We start from the raw sequence: 20,654 nt of genomic DNA, 5'->3' as shown, positions 1-20,654 counted from the left end.
TTACGTTCACGAACGACACCCCCGACGTAGTCTAAACTCGGTTTCGCCGGGTAAAAATAATTTTCTCGTATATTTAATACCGTATTCACGTCCATCGCAGCCCGCACCGGGATCTCCGTTCCCTGGTAACAAGGAAACCAAGGGGTTTCGAAGTTAAGGGACTAAGGGGTTAACGAGGACCACTCGAGCGAATACACGAGTTATCGAAAAATCTAAATAGACCTTCTTGTTGTTCTTTAAATAATACTTTATAGTTTTTGGAGCGATCTGCTTCGTAATGTTTGCGATTTGTTGAACTGTGATTGTCCTTAATGTGTAAAAACACGAGTTTCACGCGGTTAGAATATTTTTTAACCAACTGTTTCGAACGTATCGAACGAAAGAACGAGATGTTTTAAGATGTCCTCGAAAGTATAAATATTGGATAGTTTGTCGTTGTACTTACTGTTTTGTAGTCGATATGTAGGTGTTTGTTATTTTATAGCGTCGGTGCACTTGTTTGTATAATCAATGTTTTAACGAGAGTCGGAATATTGAGATGAAGTGTAAACTGGAAAACTGTTGGTAATTCGAAAGCTTCTAGTTTAATTTAGATTATTCTTCCGAGTAAGTGCATTAATAAAAGGTAAGTGCATTTAAATTTCGAAGAGTATGCTAAATAATTTCTCTCGAGGTATTTTATGTTTCGGTAAGTTTGAAACTGTTAATTGAATCTTTGCTCGAATAATAACGGTCAATGGCTCCTTCTTCCGAGGGAAGTTTAAGCGAAGTCGTACGACAGTTATTGAAAATATAAAGGTAACGAATTAACTAGAGTCTACGTTGAAGTTGAGCCCTCCGAATGGTAATTGGAACCGATCTCGGGGTAATTATTAAAATTTCGATGGCAGTATGAAGTTTCAAGCGATTTTACAGACAGCTATGAAAAAGGGAGTCAAGAATTCTGCAATACTGATTCAAGAAGTTACTTACCTCAATGTCTGTGAACCATATTTAATGGTGTTAACTTACCACAAATTTGAACAAATGTCGTCGAATTTAACAGATGTATATTTTATTAAGATCTCGCTTAAGGAAACCTTTCGTATTATAATAGATACGTGTATAATTTTTTTATGAATATTTTTAACAGACACATCGTAGTGCTTGCCGATAAATAATATCTGTCCTGTGATAATTACATAGTAAATCTGTATGTAGACAATATTCGGGATCGTGTAGAGAAATATTAACGACGTCAGTATTTTTGTAAAAAGTTACAAGTTCCTATGTTATAAGCACACTACTGTTATTTGCAATGTATTTTATAGTCGTTTTACAAATTCATTAATCGAGAATTTCACTTAATTCATACTTAAATGTACATAATTTCAATCGTTCACTTTTCATTTTTCTGATTATAAATTAAGGGTAACGATTACAAATTGTATCTATTTTAATAAAATTTATAAACATCACTGTACACAAAAACAATAAATAGGTGCCAAACTGATACGTTGTCACAAGTATACGATAAACTTTACTTAACTGAAAAAAAAAGAATAATTATTTCTAAAATCCAAATTTATTACCAATTATAACCATGTTTCACTGTCTGTGCAATGATAATAATATCTCTCGTACACAAGAGGTTCTCTTGTGATATTTCCCAGGAAAAATTACATAAATTTGTATCCACCAGCACGGGTCGTTCTTGACCCAGAGCCGTCCCTGGAGGTTCAAAGGACAATTTATCGTAAAAATTTCCATCGTGAATTTCCCCCTAAAAATACTACGAACCACTCGAACAATGGAACACGAAATTTATCCATCGAGGAAAGAAACATCGGTTCGATAAAACGCTCGATAATCGGCGTGGCAACATTATCCAACGGATCCATCGAAAATATGATACCATATGCTAATAACTCACGCATGGCTCGTCGTAAAAGAAAAAAAAAGAAAATGCTCGAGAAAGCGGGTAGCGGCGGTTAGGCTAACCACACAGACCGTGCGTATTATGCTCGCAAGGACGAATAAAGCCAGGATTCCGCATTGTGGTGGCGCGCATCGCGTTTTCAGGGAGCCACGGTGAGCGGGAGCAAGGTCAGGTAGAAGCTTTTAAACGTTCGAAAAACGAGACGGAAGCCAGATAGGGTTGCCCGTGCGATGGGCGCGAGTAGGGCGCGTCCAAGTAACCGGTTACAAACGCGATATGTACCTGCGATTTCGCTGTCCGATCGGATCACCAGCCGGTTCGTTTCATCGGATATTCGACGTACAAAAGCAAACTCCACGGCCTCCGTGGAGCCTCGTACGACAAGCCACGAGCCGCAAAGTCAGCGTCGGGGTGAGATCGGTTTTCTTATTTACCTTGGCATCGGTCTACTCTAACGCCGCTAACTACCACGAGTGTTCTGAAGACGAGAATATCACTGGCGGAATTTTCCCGCGTAGAGTGAAACGCTGCGTGGTAGGGGTCGCGAGAACATTCGACGGTGTTATTGGAAACAAGAGCGGACGAGAGAATACGTGGAAATGCGAGAGAAAATGTAGGAGAGAAATGAGAGGGGGAAGGGAGAAAATACTTTGACGAGTTGAGAGAATTTGTATTTGAGGGGTGGTATTTAAAAATTCTACCGAGGTTTGTTGCGAATCGAACAAGCGTGGTCGAGAAAATGTGTAGAAACGCGAGAGAAAGGGCAGGAGAGAAAAGAGAGGGGGAAGGGAGAAAATACTTTGACGAGTTGAGACAATTTGTATCAGGGGATGGTGAATGTATTTAAAAATTCTATAGAGGTTTGTTGTGAATTGAACAAGCGTGGACGAGAAAATGTGTAGAAACGCGAGAGAAAGGGCAGGAGAGAAATGAGAGGGGGAAAGGAGAAAAAACTTTGACGAGTTGAGAAAATTTGTATCAGGGGATGGTGAATGTATTTAAAAATTCTATAGAGGTTTGTTGTGAATCGAACAAGCGTGGCCGAGAAAATACGTAGAAATTGTGAGCGAAAGTGCAGAAGGAAAACGAGGAGAGGAAAGAAAAGGGGAAAAGGGCTTGGACGAGTTGAGAGAATTCGTATTTAGGGGTGGTGAAAATATCATTTAGAAATGCTATTGAAATCTGGTTCGAGGTCGAACAAGAGTGGACGAGAAAATGCACGGAGAATCGAGAGGACGAGGAAAGGGAGTAGGGGGATAAAAAAGGGGAACTGGTCTGTAACAAGTTGAGAAAATTCCCCATTTAGGGGTCGCTGAATATTTTCCGGGAAAATAACTCCGAAACTGGTTGTCAATATTTTCACGATGCGTAGGGAAAAAAATCTGTTCAATTTCATCGACGAACGCGTCGGCTTCTTCCATTCGTTTTCGTATGTGCGTAGAGTGTACGGTGATCGAGCGTTCGATGGGACGTCAACGACGAACGATATTGTTACGGTGAATTATGAAAAGACCGAAAACGGTACACGGGAAAACTTTTAGGAAATCGTTTGGTCGATCGTCGAACGGTTAAAGAGAAATCGAAACACGCGTACGGCCTCACCGAATACCGGACTTTTCATAGCCACCGTGAGAGCAGTGTTTCGCGTCCCGTCGGTGTATGTGTGTGTGTGTATGCGCGCGCGAGCGCGGGATTAAAAAAAATTCGATTCATCGGTAAAGCAAGCGACGAACAAACAAGGTCAGTGGAATATGAATGGCCGCTGGCTTTGAGGTTCGCGTTCGCCGATTGATCGACATCAGCCCCAAAACCCATCAATTGGTCGAATTCGTCCCCTTCTGACGGACGGGGTGGACGCATTTCGATTTCCACCCCCTGCGTGCGAGGGTGCGTTTGTCATCAAACGGCTCGGCCATGCTTGAAATTTCGTGCGATACAGCCACGGAATATCGATATTCCCGGACCAGCATTGCTGGATTCCTCAAGGACGACATCAAAGGACGCTATCCGCGGGTATTACGTTCGCAGGAAGGACGACGTACCGTGTGCAATTTTTTTTTCTTTCTTTTTCTTTTTTTTTTACCCAGAAACTGCGAAAATCCACAGTTCGGAGAACTCTGTCGCGCGATTCAATCCGAATCGTGCAATTTCATTGTCGCTAACGTTATCGTTTACGTGTACGAAATTTCGAGCGAAGAACCGCCCTTCACTTTCTAAGAATCGAATTAAACGCAGTTACCCGTCGCGGATCTTTCATTTATACACAAAGTTATCGACAAGTACGTTTCCCCTCCGGACATTCCGCGCCAATTAAATTTAACCTCCGTACGTCAACGGAGAGGATCGTATCCTCTTCATTTCTGAATCTCATCTCGCGTCAGAAACTGTTCAAATCGATTGCTCTCAAGTCCTAATTGTTTTCGCGATACTCTGGATCATTTTAAATACATCCTTTACCTCGTTTAAACGTTCTTCTCTCACAGCTGCGCGAAGTACGTCTTAGTTTAATTCACATCAGCGTTTCTCCTTTACCTTCACGTATACTTTTCACAACCGTGATACTGCGCTAACATTATTACTACTCCTATTATTAATCAGGTAAACTCGAGTAATTTTAAACAATCATTTCGACGTGCTACATTCGCGCAAGAATGTATCCTATAATCTATCGAGAAAAAACCAATAAAATAAAATAAATCGAATAATTTCACTATCGCCACCGTTACTACTCACGTACGCACATATAGGGTGTTATTTTGGTCGGCCATTTATCAGGGAGCAAAGAGGTGACATTCAATTCCGCGTCCACGGACAAGATCGATCCCGACCAATTCCGATCTCTCCGATCGCGGACGACTTAAGGAGTTTTAAACCAAAATGTGCCACCCGTTCTTCCGTCACACGGGCGAAAAAGAGACTTCCGTGAAATTGGCCCCGACGCGTCACCGGGAGAAGATAATACCGAAGCTCGAGACTAGGTCTCTCCGTGAGGCGAGCTCTTCTCCGCGAGAGAGAATCTATGCCGGCATAGCGCATCGTGATTCTGGTTTCGAGAGAATCCATCCTCTCTCTCCTCTCTCTCTCTCTCTCTCTCTTGCCCTCTCTCTCTCTCTCTCGTCCCGTGTCCCACACTCCGAAGAAATAAATCTTCGGCCCGGGGCTCTACATCACCGGTTGGCAAGCAATTTGGGCCCCGACGATAACTCATATATGCATCGATAGTACCTCCTCCTCCTCCTCCTCCCTCCTCCTCCTCACTCCTCGCGTAGCCTACGTTCGCGGCTCGCTTACGTGTGCGCCCGCGCGGCGCTGCGCTTGTATACGCGTAATATATTATGTATGTACGTATATAAGGCCGGAGAAAACCGGCGGAGAAGATGCACGATGATTCGGTGGTTCGGGGTGTACGATCTTCCGCGTACGAGGGGGAACGAGACGGTAGCGTCGCGGCGCCGTGGCGCGACGAGGACGCTGCAATCGGTAAACGGCGATAGTCAACGGGGAGAAATAAATACGGCTGGATGGGAAGATCACTGCCAATTTTTTGCGCGTAGGCTCGATTTTCAATCGTAACGAATCGATTCCAGGGACATCGATGATGATTCGGTTCCTGGTGACGCGCGCTCGAGCGCAACTTATGCTCGAAGTTACCTCGTTCGGTGATCTCGTCGATAATGTTCGTACGAAAAGTATTCTTAGCCTGTTACGTGGTAGTTTATACTTTTTTTTTTTTGTTTAATGGTAATGGGACGTTTATCGACGGAGTTCTGTCTTTGGAGTACGATATTCTTTCATTGAGGTAATTTTGTTAGAAGGGTTCTCTGGAACGTAGATCGTATCGTACAATAATATGTTTTTGAATCGAGTTTATGTACTTCGAGTGACTTAATATTTCTGTAAGATTAAAATAGATCACCGTTTCATTTATAGTTTACTACGGAGTGAAATATTGTAATTGTAGAAGAATTGTCAATGGTAACTTTGTAAAAGAAATGCTTCTGTCACTTCTATTGAATGAATTAACACAATGCGACGCGAGTGAACAAATATTTCAATAATTTGCGAGTATATAAATGAACAAACATAAAATTATCGTGGTACTGGAATATTAAATTAATTGTGTCCATGACAAATTTTTTGATTTAAAAATATAGTATCGATTCTTCGCGCGAAGGATGGGTCGGAATGAATCTGTCAAATTAGAAAAATTATTCCAGTTAATTAAGTATTATTAACGATACAATTTTACTCTCCGATGTTCCGTCGAACTCTCGGCGGAGGACAGAATTATGCGTCGAGGTTGCCCTAGGTACCTGCTGAGAGCAGGTCAGTGCCCTCTGAGGAAGATAAACAAATCTCTTCGACCGTGTAGCAATTATATTATTGTAATCGAACGACGCGCGCAACTCCAACCACGGCGCGACATTATCGGGATGTAAATTAGCGAACAAGAAACGGAACATCGTATCTCTTTGAAATCGTTGGTCGTTTCGTTGAGAGCTAACAGCTGGCCATCTCCATTTATCGACACACCCGGTGGAACGTTGGTGAAACGTAATAAAACGTGTTTACATTATTGTCCTAGAAGTTATGCAATTATCAATATTAGTCGGGCTGGAAATTTTGACATTTTTAAACTGTTATTTAAAACTGAACTTTTTGAATAAGAACAGTACTGTGAAAGTTATCCTTTGAGGTACGATTGAAATTAAACAATTCGAAAAGCGTATTAGAAAGTCTAAGTGTCTTGAAAAATAACTATTGTAACGCAATGAGGTCAATATTGACAATAAATTGGAAGAATTATTCAATTTATCAAGAATTCACATTTATCGCATTCATAATTACGCGATATCGTTACTTCGATAGCAATTCACTTTAAGGAAGTCTCTTCTTCTTCGAAATATCGATTCGATTTCTTGCTCTTCTCGCTAACAGATTCTTCCAGCTGTAATTTTTTTTCTTCTCCGTCTTAAATAAATAAACGATTGATAGTAATTTTCCAAGAACATCACCGAAACGCAAAATCCCATTTCGCTCCAGCAGGAGGAGCAAGGAATATCGAATTATCCTTGGTTGAATGTACTCGACATTCACAACCGCGTTTCCGGATATGATTTGTACGTTACGTAAGCACGTCGCTCGGTTTCTTATGTAATTCGAACGGTACATGGGTAGTTTCGTGCATCTTTGCATATAATTAGAAGAGCATTGAATCGACCCCCATCGGACGTCTTTTCACCATGAAAAAGCAGGATGGGACCACGGGGGTTGGTTTGCTCGCATCCGAGTCAGAGGTACGACGCTCTCTTTTTATTTTTTCGGGCTTCACAAAAAGAGCTCTCTCCTTCGCTGGATGAAAAAAAAAAAGAAAAAAAAGAGAGAAGGGTTGTCGGCTCCTTTCTCGATCGGCAGGTACATACCCGTGACGTGTTCCAGAGCATATGCATATTACCTGACAATGGCCCATCCGGAAGAGGGCAACCGAATTAGGCCAGTGCCGTACGGATACCTGGCTCTGTAACTTGACGAAGCAAACTGCATAACTTTCTATTTTTCATTACGAACTCGTCGAATGAAAATTTTCGAGTCGATTAACATCGAATTTTTGAATTTTCGCGAAACTTTCCCCCAATTCATCTACTCTGAAATAACGATGCAAAATGACGTAAAGTAAGGAAGAAAGGAAATCTGTTAGCGGAAAGAATATTAATGAATGAATATTCGCGAAATTTTCTCGCGATAGATCTATTTTGAAACAATTATGAAATGCAATTCGAAGCGAAGGAAAGGGAATCTGCAAGTGGAACGGGTATCGGAGATTTGTATAATTTTATTTAAATATATCTCGGTCGATTTTAAAGAAAAAGGGACCGACTACGGCCCTGGCCGGGCAACCCTTTCCTTCTTGGGCCCCGTTCGCTTCCTTGAAAATCATCGACATAAATTATGCATGCAGGTAGTCCGCATTGTGCGGCCGCTCACCTCAGCGGGGCCCGATGATAAATTATTGCACATTGAGAATTTCGGGGCTAACGAGGGTACGAAATTTGAATATCCTTCCTCGCGCTTTTCATTCTCACGCGCTCTACCGTCTCTCTCTCTCTCTCTCTCTCTCTCTCTCTCTTTCTCTATCTCTCTCTCTCTCACTCGCTCGTTTTTTCTCGCAACCCCTTGATCTTACGTTCTTCTCTTGCTCTCGCACGTTCACGTGCATCCATTCTAGCCTACCTGAGGCTACGCGGGTACAATGACTCTCTGATTTGATTTATCGAACGATTTCTCTCCTATGTGCGAACTTGCGTTTATCAAACGATTACTCTTTTTCTACCCCTGCGAACTTACACGAGGCACGATGGAACTGTTCATCTTCGACGTTGTTGCAAAAGTGAGACGAAATTGGTCAAACTCGAACGGTTCCGTCGCGCGTATCACGAAACGTTCATTTTTCGTCTGTCGTGAACGAAGAATGTTAAAACATACTCAATTTTGGTCCCACTCGAAATAAATTATCTCGAAAGATATTCGAATCACACCCTCGTGTCGAAGAACAGTGGCAAAGAATTCCTCATGATTTCTATACAACATTAGCAAAGAGTACACCAAGAAGAATTACAACAATTAACGGACAAAATACCAAGATACAACAAAAACTGTGAATCTTAATACAAAAAATTGGTTAACGGACAAAATACCAAGATACAACAAACCCTGTAAATCTTAATACAAAAAATTGGTTAGTGGACAAAATATCAAGATACAACAAACCCTGTAAATCTTAATACAAAAATTTAGTATCGATTCTACGAATTCTAATTCTTTCACCAATTAAAAACCTGTAAATCTTGGTACAAAAATTTGGCGCCGATTCTACGAATTCTAATTCTTTCCACTTAAGGAAGAACATATATTAAACGTTAAAAGATAGTTTGTTTAAAACTATTTCGTGACACGAGCGTTGCTCTTTATTTCGTTACTCGTCGATAAAAAATATTTCCCACGAATATTTCAACGATCGGGTCGATCTTGGTGCTCACAGTGTACTCGTTGCGGCGATCTCGCGGTCGATACACCCTAACAAGAGGAGCAAGATAAAAACGCTTACTTTTACGCGAGACGGTGCGATAGTCTGGCCCCGAGGTGAAATCCATAAGTCACGGAAAATTACGCGGTCACGGCGCGGTATTTGCGAAAGTCCCCCCGTAGCAAGGGGTCACCGAACCGGACCGCCCATCGGTGTAAAACTACACCCTTATAAACAATCGAGGGCCGGCTCAGGCGGTGGGGGTAAAACTCGCATGATGGCCGCCGATTCGGACCCAGTGCCCCTATCGCGGGTTGGACGACAACAAAAAAGAAAAAAAGAAAAAGAAATAACGAGCTTCCTCGTTTCGGCCCCGCCAATCGGTATTTCTTCTCTATGGGGCACCGTACGCGGGGCGAATAGAAAGAGAAAGTCAAGAAGAGAAGGAGAAACAACGTGGAGAAACAGAGCGAAACGTAATCGGTTCGAAACGTGCGCGAGAGAGAACGAGAGAGGAAGAACCCCACGCGAGCGATTTGCATACACGGCCAGCCGGCTGCGCGATGTGAGTCAGTTTCATCGGCGAGGGGTTAAGTCGAGTCGTCCCTCCGCTTTAATGAAGTGCCGTTTGTACGACGATTTTTCTACTATTTTATTTGTTCTTTTTTTTTCTTTTTTTTTTCCCATCGTACTCGAAGACACTTTCGCGATCGGCGGAAGGGAAACGTGTCGCGCGAAGGGGTGCTTCCTCTCCGATTCGAATTCGCGGTCGATCTTCGTCGCGTTGGATCGAATCGGTGGTTCGACGCTACGAACACAAATTGAACGTTAACGAATACAATTACCCCGCTCGAAGAAACTGGAATACTCGAAATTCTGGATTATTCGGGAGTGGAAGGAACACTGTGTACCCGATTGCATCGTATCGTCGAACGTTGCGACCCTCGAATACTTTGCTATCGATCGTTCGACGTTCGAGGAAGGAATTGGATTTTTAGCTACAAATTTTCCAAGAGAAACGATAATCTCTTTTCCCTCGCTTTTATCGAAACTCGTCCTCTGCATCGACGTTGGAATTTAGATCAATGCACGCGGATATCGTTGCACAGACATTTCTTCGCTCGATACGGATACGGTTGAAAAACGATCCACGATTCAAACCACGCTGGAAAACTTTCATCGCCGATACACGTTCTCCGCGAATGTATTGTTCTTTGCTCGTTCGTTCTGTGTACACTCGTGAAATTGAAATCGTTCCAGTTTCGTGGCGCACGCTACGAAATAATCGTATCGTTTTGCGAAGTGAAACGTTACGCTCGAGATACAACGCGAAATACGACCACCAGACGTCGCGGAAAGAAATAAAAACCGGTCGTTGATCGGGCTGCTCTCGTCGATGTCTAGAGTCTCGCGCGGGAATTAGGTCACCATCCTTCAAGAATGAACGTGCATTCATCCTACGCGGATTATTGATCGGCGAAAACAACCACTCCGACTCACAAACTTGCGGAAGAAACTCGGACACGCGTGTAGCTACCTAATCTTTGTTGGTTAGGGAGAGGCGGTTTTAGTCGCGGGTACAGCTATCCGTTTCGAAGCTCAAAAAACAAAAAAAAAGAACGAAGTAAACCTCGAGTTTATTAACCACTTCACCTCTCGTATCAATCGTGTTTTCGTGAATTCACTCGGACCGTGACGTGTACAGTCACGACACAGTCGACGTTTCTGTTTCGTCGTGGATCTTCCACGGATCGGAGGCACGAAAGCACTTAGCGACGTTTTATTAATTACTGGTACGAGTTAAACGAAGGAGAATCTAGTCCGAATGGAGGCGAGAAGCAGCAGCCATCTTGACGCCTGCGTGGAGTGACGCCGCGACGCTTTCCTGGGGCGTCGTGTCACGGGGGCGGGAAGGGGGTGTGCTCTCTGCGTCGAGGGGGTGATTCTTGGGTAAACGATCGACTCGAAAAAAACCGAACGTCGATATATATTTTTGTTTCGCGATCTCTGGAAAGTTTCCATCCTCGGTTTCGATTCTTCGATTTCGCGGCTGGTGATCGTTCCGTTGCGAATTAACTCCGAAAGGGTTGACCGACTTTCTGAATATAGGGCAAAGAAAAAAAAATATACCTAAAATTACTTCCGAGATTAAATAACCAATCGTTTCTTCGCTTTTCAATGAACTTCGATCTCGAATATTAAATAAATACGCTCGATACGAGTTCTAGGGAAGAAAAAAAAGAAAATGATCGACCATGGCGCGCGATACAAAATATCGAAGACGCGTTGAAATAATCGGTATCTCGCCGGTACGTTGTTACACCGAGACAGTTGCAAAAATGTGTATACACACACGTGGACACGTATACGTATACACGAGCGAGGAAACGGTTCGAGTTTACGTAACCCGATAACAAGATGACGGAATCAGGAAAACAAGAATATCTTTCTCTGGAATTTGATTGGCGCGTCCAAAGGCTCTCTCGCGTTTTCACGAATATATTCGCGCGCGCATGTAAATATTATATTATACAATCCGTACATGCACGATTTTATTCGCCTAGGTAGATATATGTATATAGGCAGATGGGACGCAGACGCCGGCGTCGCGACGTTCGACGGTACAGTTCCCGTCGGACGGTCCTTCGAGATGGCAGGATTCGGTCCCGGATCCACACTCAGTCCTTCCTACGCCTTCGTCCTGACACATCGTCCTTCCCTCGTTTCTTCGCGAGACCGAGGACGTACATCCCCCGGCGAGGGTCTTCTTCGCGGTTCGAATTACGGTGCTCGAAATCGAAACTCCCGCGATCACTGAATAATATCTCGTAACACGAAATCGTTTCGTAACTCTTTACGATCGTTCTCTCTCTCTCTCTCTCTCTTTTCTTTTTTTTTCTCAAAACAGTGAAGTGAAACTTCTTACGCTTTCCGAACAAACGAAACGCCCCTCGGTGACGTCTCGGAACAAGTGAACGAACACGTCTCCCTCGTTTCTTCTCGAAATGTTCGTTTCGATAATAATTATCCACCCCGAAAGAATCATTTTACGCTCGTAGAGTCTCGTCCGTATCGTACGTCTCGATTCAGCCGTGCCGACAGTTCAGTGTTCAAATATTTACAACGTCGAAGGGAAACCGCGAGTCGCGAGCCGTTTGCGCGAATGTTTTGTTTCCGCGGTCACATTTACGACAACGACGACGACGACGACGACGACAACAACAACGACGACGACGACGACCGCCACGGCACACGAAGTGTCCCCGAGGGAAGCCGACAGCTGATTGTTTCCCTCTCGCGGTACGTTAACCGTCCCTCGTCTCGAATTAATTACGTCACCGGCAACCACCTCCCCACGCGACCAACCCTCCCGGCGCTCTTAATCATCGTCCCTTCTCCTCCACCTTCTCGTTCGTTCTCACTTTCTCTTCACGGCTCGCGTCGTCCCTACCCTACTTTCCACGCTATTATTTACTCGCTCCCACCTCCGTGTCCTCTCAGCTCTTGCCCTCCTCCTCCCTGTGTATTTGAAAATTAACGCGGCCACTCGTTTCCTGTCCGATAGAACCGCAACGGGACGAGATCGATCGACCGCTTCGCGCGTCGCGTCGATCGACGAAGAATTTCCACGAGACGATCGGGACCGATTTCTCACGCACGACGATCGCCGATGGTAAGTGTTCACAATACAGATTTTCGATTAGTTCGATTAGTTACACCGCCGTGGAATATCGTTTGGTTGGAGTTCGTCGATTCTCAACGATTTTCAACGATTCTCAACGATTTTCATCGATTTTCGCGCGTTCCTCTCCGATATTTTTAATGAAAAATATTTAGAAAAAAAAAAACAATATACATCTCGCGCTTGTCGAGGAGTCGCCTAATTCGGGCAGATTGCGGAGAAACGATATTAAAGTCGATGTCGGGGGATCGTCGGTCTTCGTCGCTCCTGGGGTATCGGAGTATTCGCGATGTTTACGAGAGTTCAGCGGGCTAAACGGTTATACTTTTACGCGAGTAATAAATACGATTTTCTTGGGGGCGGGGCGAAGAGCGAGGCACAGAAATTGATAAACGCATTATGGTCGAGTTGAAGCGGAAACGGAATCTTTAATTTAGAAACTGGAATATTCCAGACCGGGGAACGTCCAGGGGAGGTTTTACAGTAGCGGTGCAAAGTAGATCGCTTTGGTCGTTGCTCGAACTGGTTTTTTTTTTTTATCGTCGTTAATATTCCGAGATCGACGATTCCGTGAATGTTTCGCGTTAATCGTTACCGATTGTACACACCGTTTTGCGAATTTGAATCGTCGACGAGTGTGCTTGAGATTTCGCGTGAGATCGCGCGCACGAACGAGGACCTCTTCGATTCGAATTATCGAAGCGTCGAAACGATTTCGATAATCGTTGATCGAACGTTACTCGCTTGTTCACAGATTCGATTATTTCACGCGAGACGAGATTACAGGTTCTAATTTGTTATTTCGTTCTCTTGGTAAATACCGCGCAGAGAAGTCTCTCGTTTGGTTTTTCACTGGCGACGTCACTTTCGGTCTTCCTGCATCGAGATTTCGTGTTAAACTGACACGTTTCCGGTGACAGGAATCCGCGAGGCCGTTTTGTCGACTGTTGGGGACAGAAGGTGGGGAGGAAGACACCGGTTGCACTCATCAAACCCCCTCTCTCTCTCTACCCTCTTTAACCCTTTCGCCCCCTCTACTTTCCATTGTACTTTTTGCATGTGTAATTACGATCCCGAGCGATGGTCGAACAACCACGGAGGAGTTGGTTCTATCGCGACGCCATGACAACGCGAGCGTTCGAGTTCCTTGGAAAATTGGAATTTTACTCGAAATTTCTCGATACGATCACAAATTTCACATATATAGGTCCAAACATTTTTTGGAGCTTCGATATCGATAATGAGCCCTTTTGAACGAATTTGTAATTTTTTAAAGCATTTTGTATCCGTTATCCGATTAAAAGAGTACTCGTATTCGATTACACCGTGGAATGAAAAAAAAAAAAAAAATACATCGTTGTTTAAATCCTCGTGTACACAACGCAAACGCGAAACCGGTGCGAATGTAAAGAATAGTTTCACAGTTTCCAGAACGAATGAATATTTATTCGACCGTCTGTTCGAATAAACTTTTATCGGAATAAATTTTTACCCGAATAAATTTTTATTCCGATAAACTTCGCCCGTGTAAACTTCTACGCGCGTAAAAGTTTATTCGCGACCCACGAATAAAATATTCGCTATTCGTTGTCTGGATAAAAATGTAGCGCATATGGAGGTCGAACAATGCATTCTTCGCTTACACGGCTATCGAATATTAAATATCAATATATTCGGTATTGGCCGACGAGGCGATTGCAAAACAATCTGTGTACTTTTTATTCGACCACGAAGCCGAATAAAAGAATTACGTAATTATACAACCATTGAATACTTTGAGGTTGTTCTGTAAGTTCGTGTCACGGTGTGTTTATATTAGGTTGTTCGGAAAGTCATTTCGTTTTTTTTTTTGATGAAAATGTAACACGATTTTTTTAGAGTGTATAAACATTTTATTAAATTATATATTCTGCATTTTGGAAAACGAAATGACTCTCCGAACAACCCGATACTTCTTGCGATACGTTTCGTAAACACACAGAGCTATATTCGGGCCAACGAGACGAGTCAATGGACGTAAACAAATATAAACGATCGATGCTTGGGCAAGACAAGAACGAACTCATGGTTTGTCGTCTTCTGTTCCACGAACTCCACACGAACGTTTGTTTTTCTTCACCGATTCGTCTTGGGCCGAGTATAGAAGGACTTTAATGGCTAAATTGTTATGCTTCAGTTCAGTCTATGGAGGACATTCGAAAGACAGATCGTGAAGTTGTAAGAATTTTATATTTAATAACCAGTAAAATACGGATCCATTGTCGTCATCTTATGTGTATTATACATAGATATTTGAGAAAAATAGGAATGATATCAAAGGACGTATGTTAGCTTCATAGTTAAAATTAAAATATTACATCGCATAGTAGAAAAATAAACGAAACGAACTTATGGGACGACTTAATACACACAAATACATTCGTTTAACAAACGAGACGCAAATTAGTAGCAAAATCGTTCTGTGAACATTTTCTCTAAACACATTTCACCCCGATCGAGGTCACCGAGCGTACTTACAATTAGAACTCTAATCGCAAAATCAACAAGAACTCGTGACCCAGGTCGCGAATGATTTCATTTTCGAAAATCTTTCAATCGCAACACCGAACAGGGATTAAGACGAGATACACGGTTCCTTCAGTTTCGAATCACGTTGGTATTTGTTCTTCTTCGGTGTCGGGCCACCCTTTCATCTCTCCACGCTCAACCCTTTTTTTTCCTTCCCGGAAGGCGGGCGGGATTCACCCCGCGGGGCACCCCGTTGTCGTTCCCATTGTACGCCAGGTCGAATAATGAATTATATTTTTCTTTTCCAGCGAAGCATAGATTATAATATTTTTTACTATCTATAAAAAGCGACCGGGAGAGAGCCGTTGGTTGGGTACACCCTGTCCCTTCTCTCTCCCTACTCCGTGTCGTCGGTTATCTCACCCTGTAGCGTGCAAACGAGAGAGAACGACGACAGAGAAGGGTTAAAAAGGGGGAGGTACGGCACATAAATAATCAGAGCGACTCTTCCTCTACCTGGGCAGGCTTTGCATACACGTTAACTAACTAACCAGGCTGCCAGCCAACAGACAGCCAGACAGGCAGAAGAGACGGGGCACGACATATGCAGTGGGTTGACCCTATCTGTGTTTAATGACCCGCTGATATGCCGCTCTTTCCCTGACGCTTCTTTTTTTTTCTTCCCCCCCCCCCTCTCGTCCTTTGTACTCTCCTTTGTTCCCCATGTTTTATGCGTGTTACGCGAAGCTTCACTGTCTGGTGTTTGGTACACTTCGCGCATTGTCCTTTCCGCAAACGCCTTCGGGATCGGTGTTCCCGTTTTCTCGTAATTAGAAAGAAATCTCGCAGCGAAACACAAACGCACGCTACGAGCTCGAAACAAAAATCACGAACGGTTGGTACCAACCATTTTTTTCCGTTCTTTCCTCGAAGTTTCAGCTACGTTATTCTTCACTCATACAATAATTACGAGCTACCATCGTCGATGAATTTTGCCATCGTTGTTCGATATACTTCTTCGAAAGTTTCGAAAAATATTCAATTTCTAAGGATCGTCTCCTTTGCGCTAAGATTTACCTGTACAAGATCTCCTTTTACTTTTTCAAACGCCTCGTTTGCGCGAGACTCGAGTTAAACGACTTTGGTAATTGTTCGTCCACGGAACGGAGGCATCGGGGTTCGATAAATCGAACGATTCCGCGCAACTAAACCGAAATCGTGTGTCAGAGGCAAAGAGGGGGGATAAAAGATGAAATCCTTTTCTTTTTCCCTTTTGGTAAACGGCACTTTGGCTTGTATCCCGTTTCACACATGGTGCCGCGAACCCCTTTCTGCCGGCATTTCGGTCTCCGTCTGTGGCAGGTCGGAGCAATGTTTTAGATCTTATCCCCGAAATTATACGTCTGTCTGGCTGTCTGCTCCTACTCCCAACCCTCAGGACGTTGGCACGCGGTATCAAACGCTAATCGCATGCCACGTCCCTCTTCCTCCGGCTCCGCTCTTCTTTATTCCTTCTTCCTTTTCTTCCTGTCTGGCCTGCTTTACGTCCTTCCACCTTCCGTTCTCTATCCCGCAGGATAACGGAACGACACCTCTCTACCCACGTCCTTCGCGCGCGGCAGCGAGCCTGGAACGTCGTGGCCCTCGCTTCGAGGGATTCCGAACATCGGGAATTCGTTCTCGCGTTCCATCGTTCGGCAACGCGCGAAAAGTATTCTCGGTTCGGATGTTACCGTAGTACCATTGGACGAACGTTCCTTCCGCTTCTGGTTTTGAATCGGTTTCAAAAACCACCTATTTCTCGCGCAAATTGCGATTTTCGATCGATAACTTGCTACCAACGAGTCGTTACATCGCGTAAAATAATGTTTAGATGTATTTCGCGCGATCGATATTCGTCGGTTTTCGATTGTAATTCGGGAGGATTTTTTTCCCGAATAGAGTGGTTTTGATAGTGTATTATAGTGAATATTATAGAGTCGCTCTATCGTGTGAAATAATGTTTCGATTTATATCACATTTATATCACGCGATCGATGTTCGTTCTTATTGATTATAATTTCGGGCGATTTATTGTTCACGGATATAGTAGTTCTCATAATATAGTATAGAGTTGCTCTATTGTATAAAATAATGTTTCGATGTATTTCACGCGATCGATACTCTTCTCTATTAGACTTGATTATAACTTGGAGAGATCTTTTTCTTGCGGATAGAGTAGTTTTGATAGCGTATTATAGTGAATATTATAGAGTTGCTCTATCGTCTAAAATAATGTTTCGATTTATTTTACGCGATCCATACTCTAATATTCTTCTTTATTAGACTTGATTATAACTTGGAGAGATCTTTTTCTTACTGATAGAGTACTTTTGATAGATTATTATAGTAAATATTATAGAGTAGCTCTATCGTGTAAAATAATGTTTCGATTTATTTCACACGATCGATACTCTAATATTCTTTTCTATTACATTTGATTATAACTTGGAGCGATCTTTTGTTTTTGAATTAAGTAGATCCTATAGTGTACTACATAATGGATATTATAGTCATTTGTCCATTACACCGTCCTGGATCAATTCCAAGCTAATTTGTAACGCGAAATGTTATTTAGATTAATGACCAGAAAATGAGACGCGCAAGCGCGGCCATCGCGCAGGACCAAACTCACCCCTAACATCTCGTTCTACGTTATTATGCAACAAGTTGCTCTACTCACCCTCTTCCTCTCTCTCTCTTTCTCTCTCTCTCTGATATCCAGTCACCCACAGTTATTAAGGGCGTCGTTTTCATTGGGCAACATTCCAGTTGAATACGCGGATATTTTATGCCGACCTTAAAGACGATGGTTGATTATTCGCGTCACTCTTTCGCGAAACTTGCGTTCCTTCAGGAAAGCTGGAGTATTTTTAAAAAATAATTTACCAACAAAAATTCTCAAAATCATTAGTATGGGAGTTTCGATAATTGTTTCGATCTTATCCCCCTTTTACTATACACGCATCTTCGAATTTTTTAATATTGTTCTCGTTTGATTTTTCATACACATCCATAAGCAACAAAGATATCTAAGAGTTCCCATTTGAAATGATCTTCTCTGTATATATAAATCTTCCAAAGTGTAAAATTCAGACGTGAGTTAGATTCGGAAAAATAAATTTGCACGAAACTGAAAATTATATCTTTCGACTCGGCGTGTTCACGTTCGTTACCCTGTATATAATACACAGAATCATCCGGTATAAAGTTATTTCTCAAACGCGCGTTAATACGATCGCGAGAGAAACGCGACGATATCGAGCGTATAAGTACGATAGTTTCGTCTCGCGAGAAAGTATTGAGGAGAACTGCGAGTAAAAAGGGAAAAGGTGATGGGTGGAAAAAAGACGCCAGGATTCTGGAAGTAACGTATTCGAGTCGCAATAACGAGGACGCTTATTTGAATATCCCGCCTTCCCTTGGATTTTATTCTGCCTCTCCGCGCGTTTTTCCCGCTTCGTTCCTACGTTTCGTCGTTTGCTTCCGATACGTACGCGACTCGGCTGTGTTAACGGGCGTTCGTTCATGCGTGACAGCGATACGCACGTGCGCGGAATCGTTAGCACGGAAGCAACAAAATTAAAAGAGAATATAAATTCCTTTTTCGGGCACTCGTAAAAATACCAACACCGAGAAATAAGTAACAACTGTGGTGGTATTTGGTAAAATATATTTTGACATTGTATTATCCGTTCAAGATTCATTAACCGAAGAATTGCACGTCATTGGAGGAAACTCTTTCTAGATTTTTACTCGTACAGTAATTTCTGCGAAGTTATATTTGTACAGTACAGTAATTTCTACAAAGTTGTATTTCTACAGTAGAGTAATTTCTATAAAGTTATATTTGTACAATACAGTAATAAAAATATACAAAGTTATATTTGTAGAGTAGAGTAATTTCTACAAAGTTATAACTTGTTCGTTACTTATTAGGTAAAATATTACTCGTGTATTGTTTTCGGATAGAAATATATTTTTGGGACGGAATCAAATTTTGTTCACCTTTTCCAAATTGATGCAACAAAGTGCCAGGAACTTTCTTTTCGAGATACAAACGAATGCAATTTTCTTCAAACGTTTTCGCTCGAATCGGCCGGACGAATTCCCGGTGAATATCGTGCGAAAACTACGTCGAGGAGGACTCTGCGTCGAGACCGTTTCTCGACGTATTGTTGTAAACAATAATACCGCGCGAAGTCGTTTTCACCCCGAAGTGTCGCTATTCTCGCGCTGCTTGAAATCGTACGGTCGATTAAAAAAAGAAAAAAGGGTGTTCGCTGATTTATGGGTGGACGCGTTTGCTGCGTTTAACCCTTTCGACAAAGGTCAGGGTGCATCCTCGAGGACTCGGGGGTAATCGTATGCGTTTTACGGGCTTTTTAGACCCGGGCCTCTCTTTCGTGCAACGATGTTACATTATTTTGCCATGCTCGAACAGCGTAACGCCGCAATAAATCGCGATTATCGATGTCCTTCTTTCCGATCCTTTTATTCAATTTCGCTGCGTCCATATGCAGATACGAACTGGTTATATGGACCGTGAAAAAGCGGGAAAAAGGCACGGTCTACCCGATGAAAAAAAAAAGAAAAAAGAAAAAGAAAAAAAAAAAGCGTCCGTGTAAAGTGACATATTCGAGGTCGCAACGCTCTGCCAGCGTGGTTATTGCGCTCGAAAATGGCGCAGCTTCGTGCGGCCGTGTATCTACCTGGCTGTTGAAGTGGCGCAAATATTTGACGCCCGACGAGTGCTCCCTTTTATAGCTCGTACAATACACACACGGGTATTGGGCGTTTGTTTTGGAACAGAGACTGTGTCGATGTTAAGCATCGACTATCCCGTTACATTTTTTATCCACCGATTTTGACTTTTGGTTTCCAACGGTTTCAGAGCGGTGAAAAATCATGTACCGATTGCCAATATTTGTCGAATACCCTTTTCAAAAGATTCTACAGACAGGATTGGAATAAAATTGTTTCAGAAGCACCGAATAAATTGATCGGTAGAATGGCAGGATTAGTTGGAGCGTTCGTGGATGAAAAGAGAATTTAACAATGTTTGCTGAGTTAAAGAATTAACAAGGACGGTTCAACAATGACAAAAAGCAAACGCAATATTTTCTAAGATATCGTAGAACAAAGTGTTCTTCCCGTTGATATTATTCTTAAAAGTATAAACGACGAAAAGTATTTCGTTTGACACTTTGTCCAAGTATATTCACCCGGTACGCTCTCGATACTCAAGAAAACCATTCCATAACTATACACAAACCATTATTATCATTAAACTCCAAAACGTCAAAACTACTCGGTTTGACATTGTTTGTCCAAGTATATTCACCCAGTACGCACTCAATACCTCCGAAAACCATTGTCCATAACTATACACAAACCATTACAATAAACATACGAAACCAAAAACGACAAAACTACTCGGTTTGACACTGTTTGCCCGAGTACAGTTACCCGGTACCGTAGGC

At 42.7% G+C, this 20,654-nt stretch overlaps 1 protein-coding gene and 1 long non-coding RNA gene across 2 annotated transcripts in view; both read right to left on the bottom strand.

Moving 5' to 3' along the window:
- Positions 1-20,654, bottom strand: part of LOC143148032 (UPF0489 protein C5orf22 homolog) — a 476,738-nt gene that overhangs the window by 53,104 nt on the left and 402,980 nt on the right. The gene's annotated exons all lie outside the window — the stretch shown is intronic.
- On the bottom strand, positions 6,001-12,155 carry LOC143148103 (uncharacterized). Its single transcript, XR_012992401.1, has 2 exons — positions 11,485-12,155; positions 6,001-11,041 (listed from the first exon to the last, which is right to left on the bottom strand). It is a non-coding gene; the product is annotated as an uncharacterized LOC143148103 (long non-coding RNA).

This window comes from Ptiloglossa arizonensis, chromosome 6, assembly GCF_051014685.1.
Source record: "Ptiloglossa arizonensis isolate GNS036 chromosome 6, iyPtiAriz1_principal, whole genome shotgun sequence".
Taxonomy (NCBI): Eukaryota; Metazoa; Arthropoda; class Insecta; order Hymenoptera; family Colletidae; genus Ptiloglossa; species Ptiloglossa arizonensis.
Note: the sequence above shows the minus strand (reverse complement) of the source record. Positions and strands in the feature narration are given on the sequence as shown.